The 15,265-nt window shown below is 41.2% G+C and overlaps 1 pseudogene; it reads left to right on the top strand.

Moving 5' to 3' along the window:
• Nucleotides 1-561: 561 nt before the first annotated feature.
• Nucleotides 562-6,283, top strand: LOC139458690 (ice nucleation protein InaU-like; annotated as a pseudogene).
• The last annotated feature ends 8,982 nt before the right edge of the window (nt 6,284-15,265 follow it).

The raw sequence follows: 15,265 nt of genomic DNA, 5'->3' as shown, positions 1-15,265 counted from the left end.
GGGTAAACCATAGATCGACGGTGTGGGAAAACCATAGATCGACGGTGTGGATAACCCATAGATCGAAGGTGTGGGTAAACCATAGATCGACGGTGTGGGTAAACCATAGATCGACGGTGTGGGAAAACCATAGAAAGACGGTGTGGGTAAACCATAGATCGAAGGTGTGGGTAAACCATAGATCGACGGTGTGGGTAAACCATAGATCGATGGTGTGGGAAAACCATAGAAAGACGGTGTGGGTAACCCATAGATCGAAGGTGTGGGTAAACCATAGATCGAAGGTGTGGGTAAACCATAGAACGAAGGTGTGGGAAAATCATAGATCGAAGGTGTGGGAAAACCATAGATCGAAGGTGTGGGTAAACCATAAATCCAAGGTGTGGGTAAACCATAGATCGATCGCCTTGATGAGCGTGGCTCTGTTCACACATCGAATACTTATACCCCCATTACACCGGACGGCGACCTTTCTGCAACCGTTCTGCGTTTCTTAAGTTTTGCCAGGTCGGCGGTAAAGTTTTGAACCTGCTTAAAACAGTCGCAGTGAGATCGCCGTCGATGTATGTCGCTCAAGGGAGGCAGAACGGAGGCAGAAAGGAGGCAGAGGCATCACTGAAAGGTCGTTGAGCGATCGCCATTGGTCGTAGAGGGGTGGCAGCGCGGTAGTTAGTTGCAATAAGGAGGCAGAGGGGAGGCAGAGGGAACGTAGAGGGAACGCAGAGGAGACGCAGAGGGAGCGCAGATATATCGCACAGTGAACGCCTAGGTCGTTCAGGGAACGCAGTGACATTGACAAAAGTAACATATTTAGTTTTCTTGAGTATGGCGACCCCACTGCGCTCTAGTCAAATTTGAGGACGCAGAAGGAGCGCAGAGCGATCGCCGTTTGGTGTAATGGCCCCAACAGTTTTGAACGTGACACCGTGAGCTAACTGTACGACAGATGACTGCTGCACAGAGAGTGACAACTGAGATATTCCCGTCTAAACAAACCCTTCACAACCAACTGCTGTCAGACATGATTAGGAAATACCAGGGACGGGAGGCAACTCAACACGCTTTGAGCGCGAGGTCATGATTATGACAACACAATGCCATTTAGAAAGTGGTCAAATGTAACAAATGTTATATTTGGGATAGCGCTTCCTTAGTAAAGTACAGATTGTAGTACCTTTTTAGGTGAGTCCCAGCTCAGTGGGTTAGATCGCTGACTTTTGTGTGCTGGCGTTTTGGTGCTTCACTCTGAGAGTGTGGGTTCGAATCCGAGGTGGGACTCATGCCTAAAAGTACTAGAAATTGTACTTTACTACTTAAGGAAGGGTAATCCCAAATGCAACATTTGTTAGGTCATGTTTAATGGAAGCAGAGGGGCCCACAGGGAACTGGAACATGTCACTGTGTCAGCGTAAATCTGATTTTACTGTATAGCATAGCATAGCATAGCATAGCATAGCATAGCATAGCATAGCATAGCATAGCATAGCATAGCATAGCATAGCATAGCATAGCATAGCATAGTGAGTGAGTTGGGTTTAACGCACGTTTCTCTTCATGGCCATTGGAGACCAAACATGAAGGAAATTATCAAGTCAGTTTGTATTAAACAGAGAGTTTATTCAGTATTTTATTCAGTTCCTTGAAGTGAAGAATTATGAACGTAAACATGAAAATCGAATATCACCGAGGAAGGGGATTCCCTGTACCATTGTCGCCCCTTTATGCACTGTACGAAGGCGAAAGTATTATCCGCATTCTCTATGCACTGTAGTGGTTTACTCACACCATCGATCTGTGGTTTACTCACACCATCAATCTGTGGTTTACTCACACCATCGATCTATCTGTGGTTTACTCACTCCATCAATCTGTGGTTTACTCACACCATCAATCTGTGGTTTACTCACAGCATCGATCTGTGGTTTACTCACAGCATCGATATCTGTGGTTTACTCACATTATCGATCTGTGGTGTACTCACGCCATCGATCTGTGGTTTACTCACATTATCGATCTGTGGTTTACTCACAGCATCAATCTGTGGTTTACTCACATTATCGATCTGTGGTGTACTCACATTATCGATCTGTGGTGTACTCACGTTATCGATCTGTAGTTTAGTCAAAGCATTGATCTGTGGTTTACTCACATCATCGATCCGTGGTTTACTCACACCATCGATCTGTGGTTTACTCACAGCATCGATCTGTGGTTTAGTCACACCATCGATCTGTGGTTTACTCACACCATCGATCTGTGGTTTACTCACACCATCAATCTGTGGTTTACTCACACCATCGATCTGTGGTTTACTCACACCATCAATCTGTGGTTTACTCACACCATCAATCTGTGGTTTACTCACACCATCAATCTGTGGTTTACTCACACCATCAATCTGTGGTTTACTCACACCATCAATCTGTGGTTTACTCACACCATCAATCTGTGGTTTACTCACACCATCGATCTGTGGTTTACTCACACCATCAATCTGTGGTTTACTCACACCATCGATCTGTGGTTTACTCACACCATCGATCTGTGGTTTACTCACACCATCAATCTGTGGTTTACTCACACCATCAATCTGTGGTTTACTCACACCATCGATCTGTGGTTTACTCACACCATCGATCTGTGGTTTACTCACACCATCGATCTGTGGTTTACTCACACCATCGATCTGTGGTTTACTCACACCATCAATCTGTGGTTTACTCATATCATTGATCTATGGTGTACTCACACCATCGATCTTTGATGTACTCACACCATCGATCTGTGGTTTACTCACATTCATATTATCGATCTGTGGTGTACTCACATTATCGAACTCTGGTTAACTGAAAAATATCAATCCCTGGTCTTCTCACACCATCGATACTTTTTCACTTTAACTCTTTAATGAAATGTTTTGAAAAATTGAGTGATCGTCGACGTGTTACAAAAGACATATGAAAAACGTTTTACGCATATAAAGTATAAGGTGTATTCTTTGAAAAATATAACTGGACTGACAACAACCTGTATTATTTAAATATATATACCTATTCTAAAAGATAATTCATAAAGTTCATAAAAGAAACACAAACAACGTTGTTTCTGTGAGGGCAGTTGGGGGTGAATCTAAATATAACCAGTCACTGCCACTCGTGTAGTTGACAGGTGGTATCTATCACATATATGAAATAATATATCTTCCCAAAACTACGCAACTTGTGAATCTATTTCGAGCTTGAATGTAAACCAGCCCATGCACAGCACCTGCATTTGGTATGGGTATTTCAGAAAAAGCGGTCCAGTTGCAGATAGAGCTTCCTTTCTGTAAGTTGTTCCTGAATGACTCGCATGGTCCCGAATGTTGGACTGTGAGATCCTTTGTAAACGGCATCTTTACATGATGTTCCACTTACGAACATTTATGGACAAAACTATGGAATACTGTAAGGGACATTCTCGCGTTCTCGCATTCTCGCGATCTCGACCTTTGGAAACGAGGTAAATATGCCAAAAACACGAGAATGCGAGATCGCGAGAACGCGAGATTTGGCCAAAATCTCGCGTTCTCGCGATCTCGCATTCTCGTGTTTTTGGTACATAGCCATTTTTGTCAAAAGTCGACAACGCGAGAATGCGACATTTGAACATGATGCAAAATCTCGCAATCTCGCAATCTCGACTTGTCAAATTAGGCCACAAAAACACGAAATCGCGAGAACGCGAGAATGCGACATTTCATTTTCTCGCGATCTCGCGTTCTCGTGTTCTCGCGTTTTAGACGCTGTCCGTGCGCGTGCGTAATATCATAAGGTCAAGGCCCATGCGCACGTTAGTAGTCCTTTTGTCATGCTTCTTTCATGCTCTTCATTCTCCAAGTAGCATTTCGCAAACTTATGACTTGAGCTTGAAAATGCTATGTAATTTAAATACACAAAGTCTGAGTCATCTCCCGTTGTTACAGTTTCCTATGTACTTTATAATAAAACCCTCAACATGCTCAATATATTTTACAAAAGAAATTGTGTGCATGAATGTCCAATGATGGTGAAAACATTAACTATCACCGTCAGTGAGTGAGTGAGTAGTATTGCTTAAAGCCGCATCAGCAGTATTGCAGCTATTCGCGGCTACACTGTGAGTTACAGAAATAATCACAAGCCAGTGAGTTTCTCAATGAGGCAATTTTATACACGGCTAGAATATTCATTAAAAGAAAATTCTCACAGACCAAATAGTAGCATTCGGATAAAATGATATTGTCCGATGGGTTTTTTTGTTTGTTTTTATACGATACCTTATTCGCTACTTTAATAAATTGATGTTCATCCGCGCCCGCCTGACAACAAAACATCCTGCCTTACACTATTTTAATGCCCTCAAATTCCTAGAAATAGAAGTATCGTTAATATGAGTGTTTCTACTTTCTTTACCTGATAAAATACTCAGCAACACGTAGCCCTACTGAACACACATGATGCATGTGAATCGCATCCGTCGACAGCAATTGTACACATATGCCTAAAGTAGGTCGATAAGAACAAAATAAAACGTTAAATTTAAATGTCTCCTGTCTCCCATGTTTTTAAAAAATCAATCAAACTGTAACTATTAATTTATTGCGGCCATAACATCCAAATGAAAGGCATGTTTATACAGGAAAAGTACCCCCAATATCAAGCCTGGGGGACCGGCATGGCTCTGAATAAGTGAGTGAGTTTGGCTTAACACTGCTTTGAACAGTATTTATATTTCAGTTATATCCCGGCTTGTAGGTTTAAAGGGGCACTAATCTTCTTCTCGGCTGTCTAACACTGCCAGCTGGGGTTCACTATCTGCCGATTTGCTCGCTGACGCAACTGAGTGTGACAAGAGACTGGACTACTGTGTTCAAGAACACTGATTGGTTACCTGTAATCTCTGAATCTCAGACACAGGGCGCATGTTAATTAATTTCGTCAGCCTAAACAAACGCACAAAAACAACGATGGAAGCTCATCGGATGTCGTTATTTGGAAATACCCCAGATAGTTATTTCACGAATACAGCCTTCATGTTCTCTGTCGTTCTTCACACGTGCTTTACGGATTTTGGGAAATATTGGTGTTTTTCAGCATTTTTATAAAACATTCTTTCCCAAATTATCGTGCAATCCCGGGTATAAATTACGCACGGATCTGTTCCCTATCAATGGTTGCGATGATTAACACCAACGAACATGCCAAGACTGACCGCTGTCCAGAGTGAGTGAGTGAGTGAGTGTGTTTGGTTTTACGCCGCTTTTTGCAATATTCCAGCAATATCACGGCGGGGGACACCAGAAATGGGCTTCACACATTGTACCCATGTCTGGAATCGAACCCGGGTCTTCGGCGTGACGAGCGAACGCTTCAACCACTAGGCTACCCGACCGCCCCACCGCTGTCCAGAGGGAGAGAGCCATATGTATGCTGGAGCGACACAGAGAGCGGTTGCCATTAACATGAACTGCTCCAGACTGGTCGCACGTCTCCGACAGACTGGCAGAACCGCAGACAGACCACGGAGTGGCAGACCAAAGGTCACGACCCCGCAGGATGACCGCTTTTTACGAGTACTTCATCCGAGGAACAGATTTCTTACTGTGACGTCATCAGCTGCCAACAGCTTAGGACATCCGGTCAGCAGACAAACAGTGACCAGACGACTACGACATTATGGTCTCCGGGCTTATCGCCCTTTCAAGGGCATGACCTTGACCCGTCAACATCGACGTGCCAGATTGACGTGGTGCAGGCAAACTCAGCGATGGCAACAAAGGGATTGGCGGCGAGTGCTGTTAAGTGACGAGAGCAGGTTCCAACTCTTCAAACTTGATGGGCGGACGCGAGTTTATCGACGACGTGGTGAACGTACGGCTCCTTGTTGTGTCCAGGAGGTTGAACCTTACGGGGGCGGAAGTGTGATGGTCTGGGGCGGCGTTTGCGGGGACGACAAGACGGAACTTCTCATCATCGAAGGCAATCTGACAGCACAACGCTACATTGACAATATCGTACGGCCAGTGGTTCTTCCTTTCATCCAGCGTCAACAACGGACGGTGTTCCAACAAGATAACGCCACACCCCATAAAGCCCGTATTACTAGAGACTTCCTCAACGCCAACAGCGTGACTGTCCTGCCATGGCCAGCTCGATCACCAGATCTGTCACCCACAGAACATCTCGGACCAGCTGGGGCGTCGTCTTCGGAAACGTCAACATCCTCCCTTCGCGAGACAAGCGTTGATCGTTGCCCTCCGTGAGGAATGGAATCGGATACCTGCGGTCGATGTGAGGACGCTTGTCTACTCAGTTCGACGCCGCATTCGAAGATGCATTGCCGCTCATGGAGGTCATATCCCATTTTGAACGGTCTGGGCCGTTGTCACCTTAAAGTTGTAACCAATGTTGTTGATCGAATACTGGACGAATGACCCCTTGTCAAGAAATGTCCCTGTTGGAGGTCAAGGACTTTGTTGTTGAATTAGCAATTTTACGGTTCTGAATGATGAATTTCTACAATACAATAATTGGCCCATGGGCGAGATGGTGTAAATATTGAGTTTTTTAACTCTTTTTTTTCATTTTTTCTTCCTTAGTATGTTCCCATTAAAACAGCATGCTTATTTTTGTAAATACCTTTGACCGACACTGGGAAAAGACCGTAGAGTTTCTGGCCGTTAGGGTTTCCAGAATTAAAATGGGACGTGTTAATTGTTATTGCTGCTTCAATTTGTGTTGGTCATATTTTATCATAGAAATATCGTTGGTAACGTTTCTTTTGGCCGTCAGTTTATTTTTATAGTTTAAAAAATGGTATCCCAGCAGTGAAAGCATTTTCGGATTTTGGATTGCGCGGATAATACGATTGCTATCTCTTGTTGTTATCCACGTTTTCTGGCATAACCCTACACCTGTGTCTTTGCTAAGTTAATGAACCTATTACAGGTATAGTTAGTGGTAGCACTACTCAGATTACCTGACAACGGTTCCCATTTGGCTGTTGTGTCTTGTGTCTGGGGTAATTATTTCATCTGAATCCAGGTTTGAAGTGAGGTGAAATGTATGTTATGTAATATTCACGTCGCAGCCCAGCAAGAGGAGTGATCAGTTCATTTACTTTTTTGTAAACGGATCATTCCTCGCCATCAAAAGTTCCACAGAAAATACGTTCATTGATTAATCACTGTTATCTTGCACAGTGGGTTTGAAAGTGTTTACATGTGTAGGTTTACTAAAGCAGACGGAATACACTCATATCATGGCGTGAAGTGCCGATGTAAAAACAACATACTTGGTTCAAAGGATTAGCCGATAATACGTTTATTGATTGTTCATTGCTTTCTAACTCCATGGATATTTATAAAGCACCAAGGACATCATGAACATAATTGTCACACGTGCTATCTCAGCTGACCGATGAGACTAGACACCTTTGTGAAACATCTGAAACAAACTTAGTGATCAGTTGAGAAACGAACACGGGTTATAATATCCAGAAACGCTATATGTATATATTTTAAAACATTTGAATGTAACAGAACCATGTGAAGTCGAATACATTTATTTGCACAGCTGCAGACGTAAGGGATATTGTTCCTATTTGTGAATGTTCACGGATACATTCCTCGAACAAGGAAGCTGCCCAAATGTATACATAAAACTTCGGTGGGTCGTTACTATGATATTTGCATTTTGTTTTCATTCATTTGCTGTTGCATTGGACAAAATCATTTTTGTTCCTCTTGTACCTGTAGGCGTGTATACATGTATATTACACTCAATGTGTAAAATGTGATTCACTCAGGCAATTTATAAAATGTCTAAATATATCAGTAATATAGAAATTGACTGAATCCAAGTCCAGATTGACTAACAACTTTTAAGAGGTTCAAAAGGTCTTAAAAATAGACTATTTATCCTAGTATTAGAGTGAGTGAGTGTGTTTGATTTTACCCCGCTTTTAGCACTATTTCAGCAATAACCACTAGGCTACCCGACCGCCCCGCTAGTATTAGAAGCCAAAACTATAAAAACATACTTTGAATTTCGTTTTCTTTAATTTAATCCTATCATTTTCAGTCACTGGGTGATGAAATTAAAACATAAAAATGTTTGGAATTCGTAATAACAATAACATAAATTGACCGATTTTCAGTCAATTTGTAAAATAACTGAATATTTATGCGTTGCAAAAATTGCCTTCGTGAAACTTTATACATTTTGTCTAAACTATGTACCCACAATGAAATACTATTAATAAAAGCGATACATGCGCTTACGAATGGCGCAGCACAGGTCGCGAACTAGTCTTGACATCTGCTATATCATCCGGATACTCACGGGGGAAAACAATAACAAAGACAACAACCAGTCTCGGGGCATTGCTGTAGATCAGTGCCCCTTTTAAATGGGAGGAAACCTACCATTGGGATTGCCTAAAAGTCGGGCCAAGAAAAGTCGGGGCGGGCCGGGCCAGCGGGTAATACTAAAACTGGATTGAAGAATAATAAAACGAAACGTGCATATCTAGGCAGATCTCAAATGTCCAGAAACGTATAGTTTTGCTCATTTAATTGAGTTTGTATCAAAATGCATCTTCAGCAATGTAATAAAATGATAATTATAGCTACATACCGAGAGTCCATACCGAAAAGTCAGTGTCTTGACTGTGTCTTGACTTTGATGAGAAGGTTTCTTACCGACCTTAGCGTGCAGGGGTGTGATGTCCTGGGCAGGAATTCGAAATGACAGTGTTTTGACTACTCTTCTTTCATTAATTAACGTGTTTGGCACTAATTCGTGTTAAACCAACACAGGATGTTTTCTGCAAGTGGATATTCGCGAATGTCATAGGACTGACACGACACGTGTTAATAAGTGTCAAAGCGCTTCTAAAGTTACAACATATACTTAACATCTATAGACTAATATTATATCTACCTATATTACACTTTAGTGTCTCATATTGCACTAGCAAACAAGGTGCTCAAAAGTGAAGCCCTTTTCCCTCTACATTATCTCTATCAGAAGTGTTTGGCTTGTGTTGGATCCGACTTGGCCCGGGCGGTCAAAATCAACTTTAAACACACAGATGTATCTTCAAGTGTGTTTACATCTATAGATTAGTGTTATATCTACCTACATACCACTTTATAAGGTCACAGTTTTTCGCATTTAAAGATCTTCTCAAGAAAATCTCTGTCACATGTCCGACTTCGCCCGGGCTGTCAAATTCATCTTAAACTTCACAGATGTATCACCAAATGTGTTGGAGTGAAGTATACTCGTTAAAGTGAAGCCCTTTGTTCATGGTTTGTGTCTGGTCGGAAAATCCCTTGCTTTTACCTATTCCGTCGTGTTTTTTTTCAAGGATCATACTTACAGAGTAACGCTTGGAGAAGGTAAGGTGAGACACTTTGGATTTCAGGATAAACCTCTCCCTCAACCCTGCTTAGTGCTTCTATTATCCGGGCCAAGTCGGACCCATCACAAGCAAAACACTTCTGATAGAGACTATATTGAGAATGTAGAGGGAAAAGGGCTTCACTTAGATATAACACTAGTCTATAGATGTCGGACCGAACACTTCTGACATAGATTTTCTTAAGAAAACACAGTAAACATGCTTCACTTTGAGCCCCTTGTTTTCTTTAAATACGATGTACCGTGACATTATAAAGTGGTATATAGGTAGATATAACACTAATCTATAGATGTAAACACATATGAAGATAGATATTTATGTTTAAAGTTGATTTTGACCGCCCGGGCCAAGTCGGACCCAACACAAGCCAAACACTTCTGATAGAGACTATGTTGAGAATGTAGAGGGAAAAGGGCTTCACTTTGAGCCCCTTGTTTTCTTTAAGTACAGCGATCTGAGACACTATAAAGTGGTATTTAGGTAGATATTATACTAGTTTATAGATGTGAATCCATTTGATGATACATATGTGAGTTTAAAGTTGATTTTGACAGCCCGGGCCAAGTCGGACCGAACACTTGTGTGACTGTTGAGTCTACTTGGTCTACTTTAACCAACGTGTCTGCTTTAAATACGACGATCAGTGACATCATAAAGTGGTATTTACTTATATATACTACGTTCCTATAAATATAAACGCTATGCTCACAGATGGAAATTTGTATCACGATAGCTAGAAGTATTTGATACGTTTCAAATCTTATTTCGTTTAACGATTGCTCTTTTACATGTTACCAAGATCAGCGACGCTTGCACACAGCTCCACTTTCTGGTTTTCAAGTGATTTACTCCGAATTACTTATTTATGGTGCACTTTTTTTTTGGTGATTGTTCATTAATGTCATGTCTGTATGTTGCATCAATTATATGTAGGTATGATCGCCGATAATGAAGTAATTAGCCAGTAACACTTTGGCCCGCCTTGGCCCGGCCCGGCCCGGCCCGACTTTTAGGCAATGCCCCTACCTTTGTAGGTTTCTGGCACATCCACGGGACGCAACTCTACACAACGAATTGCGACAACTCAGACGACTGAGCCACAAGATGACTGTACAGGCAAACAGGAACAAAAACACGAGAACGCGAGATCGCGACACTTGACCAATGTCGCAATCTCGCGTTCTCGCGTTCTCGTGTTTTTGAAAATAGTTACATATAACTGTATAGGCAATTAGCACAAAAACACGAGAACGCGAGAACGCGAGATTGCGACATTGGTCAAGTGTCGCGATCTCGCGTTCTCGCGTCCTCGTGTTTTTGAAAATAGTTACATATAACTGTATAGGCAATTAGCACAAAAACACGAGAACGCGAGAACGCGAGATTGCGACATTGGTCAAGTGTCGCGATCTCGCGTTCTCGCGTTCTCGTGTTTTTGAAAATAGTTACATATAACTGTATAGGCAATTAGCACAAAAACACGAGAACGCGAGAACGCGAGATTGCGACATTGGTCAAGTGTCGCGATCTCGCGTTCTCGTGTTTTTGAAAATAGTTACATATAACTGTATAAGCAATTAGCACAAAAACACGAGAACGCGAGAACGCGAGAACGCGAGATTGCGACATTGGTCAAGTGTCGCGATCTCGCATTCTCGCGTTCTCGCGGTTTCGATTCCCGACATGGGTACATTGTTTGAAGCCCATTTCTAGTGTCCCCCGCCGTGATATTGGTGGAATATTGCTAAAAGCGGCGTAAAACCAAACCCACTCACTCACGGTAAACTTGCGTGCAGCGGCGTGAACTGAGGTGCGCACGAACCATTGTATCCAACATCTTATTACTGTCTGTAAACTGAAAAAGTTGGAAGAATGATGTTGGATGATGAATAAACATCAAAACGACGGGATGAACCACAACGTTCATCGAAATTTCTGCTTTGCAAATTAATGAAGTTTATTTCAAAATGGCTGCTCAAAATCACGTGACTTTTGACAATGTCAGAATGCAAATGTTCCAAGTCTTTTGATTATACAGAAATTTTATGTAGACTGGTAACATTATAAAGTCAAGAACACTCTCCGTTTCTTGCCTGTGAACTGACTGAATTTGACAAATATTGTCTAACAACTAACAGTCAAATAACCAACATGGATGCCTAAAGGTATTTTTCAGTTTTGTTTGTTTGTTTGTTTGTTGTTAACGCCGCACTCAGCAATATTCCAGCTATATGACAGCGGTCTGACATCACATATATCAACACTCGTTAGGGTGGCCCAGTCGTCTGAGGCGCCGCGATTCTCTGTGCAGAGTTGCGTCAGTTGGGCACGCCCGGAACCTATGATTGTGGGTTCGAATCCCGGTTCGCCGTTCTCGTGGGCTTCATCGAAGAGGTAAACGTCTGAGACCTGCATCACTTCGGGCTTTCCTCTCATATTAAGCTGACACGTTGTGATGTAACTGGAATACTGTTTAAAGCGGTGTTAAACCCAACTCTCTCACTTACTCTATAGATGACTACACGTTTACTCGCTAAAATCATTGAAGAACGAAGCGGGGTGTATTATACGATTAATCATGACCTCATTTCGGATGATTTGATTGTGATCATGTACTTTAATATCGCAGAGAGTTTGATGACGTTAATTGTGAGAGGGAAGTGACCGTCAGCTGGCTCTATATAGAATCTCATTTTCGTTCTGTAGGCGGTTGCATGAAGACGATAAACATCCCAGTGTCACCCACTGGGTATGGGTAATTTACATGTTTGTCGTGTCTCGAAATATGAATTGTAAATAGTGTATCGTGCCAAATATATGTGAGTTACTGAATAAATACAGCAGTTTCAAGAAAATGGTAATTGTATTTATAATGTTAAGTGTGTTTTACAACATGGACCAGGTTTATATTGTATCTTATGAGTGATGTCGGGATCGAGTTATCGCCCTTGATGAATTGTTTGTTCATTATAGGGTTAATATAATGATTTTGTATATCATTGATTAGTAAGTTCATGTTCATGTACAGAATATAGACGTATGTTTATATGAAACGAATGAATGAAACCTATGCAGTATTGTTTTGTACATTAAAAGATGTCATTATCTACTCTGGCAATAAACACTCACACCCGTAGTCTATGTTTGAAATTGTATTTTCCATCACAATCCCCGGTTACAATATGAAAATATGAAAGTTAATTTTGTATTACAAATTGGTCTATGAGAATTTTGCCTTTCATGAATATGCTAGCCGTGTATAAAATTGCCTCATGGAGAAACTCACTGGCCTGTGATTATTTCTGTAACTGTAGTACTGCTGATGCGACTTTAAGCAATATTACTCACTCACTGACGGTAATTGTTTTGTTTCCAGCTTTCAGACACATTAATATTTTCACTATCATTGGACATTCATGCACACAATTTCTTTTGTAAAATATATTGAGCATGTTGAGGGTTTTATTATAAAGTACATAGGAAACTGTAACAACGGGAGATGACTCAGACTTTGTGTATTTAAATTACATAGCATTTTCAAGCTCAAGTCATAAGTTTGCGAAATGCTACTTGGAGAATGAAGAACATGAAAGAAGCATGACCATAGGACTACTAACGTGCGCATGCGCTTGACCTTATGATATTACGCATGCGCACGGACAGCGTCTAAAACGCGAGAACACGAGAACGCGAGATCGCGAGAAAATGAAATGTCGCATTCTCGCGTTCTCGCGATTTCGTGTTTTTGTGGCCTAATTTGACAAGTCGAGATTGCGAGATTGCGAGATTTTGCATCATGTTCAAATGTCGCATTCTCGCGTTGTCGACTTTTGACAAAAATGGCTATGTACCAAAAACACGAGAACGCGAGATTTTGGCCAAATCTCGCGTTCTCGCGATCTCGCATTCTCGTGTTTTTGGCATATTTACCTCGTTTCCAAAGGTCGAGATCGCGAGAATGCGAGATCGCGAGAATGTCCCTTACAGTATTCCATACAAAACCCTTTCCACATTAAAACGTAATCTCTGCAAAAACTGATTGTTAGATTCCGAATATATCATGAGAATATGTTTATGAATCACCATCAAGTAGTGATGATACCAGGTGTTCGCGAAAAGGTGAGCGTATCCTGTCCCACCGGTGGCACCTGTCACAAAGCAATGCAAAGGCAAGTCACCTGAAAGTGTTCACCTGAAAAAAATACGGGAATTTATGGTACAAGTCAAAATAGGGAATTGCGTCGGACATCATTCTTATCAGTGTGTCAAATTTGGAAATGTCCTCCACATGTCTACTTCACTTCACTTAGGCCTTGAATGTTGTAACCCTGGTCAGGTAGCTTCAGAGCTCGTATGGCTCATGAAATTAAGAATTATTGAAGACGAATTTTAAAATGTATCTTGTTTATCCGACCTTCCATAGGAATAATTATTTTACTCAATACTTCATTGTTGTTCTCAACATAGTTTAAAACAAATGTTTATTTTGACAACCAGTGAAGCTTGTACGTGAAGTTTCTACCAATTCATATCCTGTAGATATAATACCATGCAAAAATGTATCACAACCATCATAATAACATATAGTGCACACAATTTGCATTGTGATTGCTGGGAGTACCTGTTATGGAGTAGTGAGAATAGAAAATGTGGGTGTGGTATGCATGGCATACGTGAGAGACCTTGCATAAAGTTTGCTTTGACAGATTAAATGTAGTAATATGAAAGAATCGTGTGTCCTCAACGTTTTTGTAGTACAAGTTGTATCCAGTAGAACCTTGAGTTGATAAAGACGCTGAGGGAAAAACCGACACCCTAATGTAATGACATGGAAAACACAGTTGGTTTGTAGCGTCCATTACAAAATTAAACGTGGACACTGTGTTGTGGTTGGGAAGATAATGAATGAATTAACATAGGACGAACTGAATCTGTTTTGCTTTGGCTAATGATCTAAATTAAGGAATTACTGACAATTGGCTCGGAACAAAGAACGTGGCTATGTATTCCCCAAAATGAAATTCCAAATTCAAATTCTATAGCTACCCCGAAGGAGAAGGATACTCTCAAATCACGAACACGAAGAAGCCTTGAAATGTTTAGTAAAAGTCGTACTCTTTACCCCCAAACGTACCAGGTACAAACCTCGTGATTCAATCATATTCAGTATGTTCCACTTCATGTTTCGGGGAAATACAATGTTTTAACCTTATTCTGCTATACGTTCTGACATAAAACTTGAACCGATATCTGATATCTGACATTTAATATCAAAATGTGGGTTGGTGGAGAATGCATTCTGAAATACTCGTTTTACTGAAAAATAAACCAGGTTTGGATTTGACCTGGCACTGGGACCAGAATGACATATGGTCGTTTTAAAAATAAATCATTGATTTATACTGATAGTTATGTTCAGGATAGTTCCAAAGTGGGGTAATCGATCATATACTCTGCTTGAAGAGGAATAATGTGTGATTTGTCAACTTGAGGGAAAACTTTATTCCTGGATACACAGGGCATTTGTGATGACGAAACGTTATGACCATAGAAATATTTGCATGTCTGTCCATAAGGTTTAGGTCAAGGTATAACAGTGAATTCTAATGTCGTCTGACGTTGACTGAGAAAGACGAGTGTGTGAAATGTTTGGATCTTTAGGGATAAGACATTTGACATTTGGGCAAGAAGTAGGCATCCCCATGGGCACCAAATGTGTTCATCTTTTGCTCATCTGTTCCTTCAAGCATATGAAACGGAATTTCTGTTCGGATTTGCAAAATCAAAAGGCAGGAACTTGGGAAGGATGTTTCAGTGA

Source organism: Haliotis cracherodii, unplaced genomic scaffold (assembly GCF_022045235.1).
Source record: "Haliotis cracherodii isolate W230 unplaced genomic scaffold, xgHalCrac1.p SCAF_13, whole genome shotgun sequence".
In the NCBI taxonomy this organism is placed as follows: domain Eukaryota; kingdom Metazoa; phylum Mollusca; class Gastropoda; order Lepetellida; family Haliotidae; genus Haliotis; species Haliotis cracherodii.
Note: the sequence above shows the minus strand (reverse complement) of the source record. Positions and strands in the feature narration are given on the sequence as shown.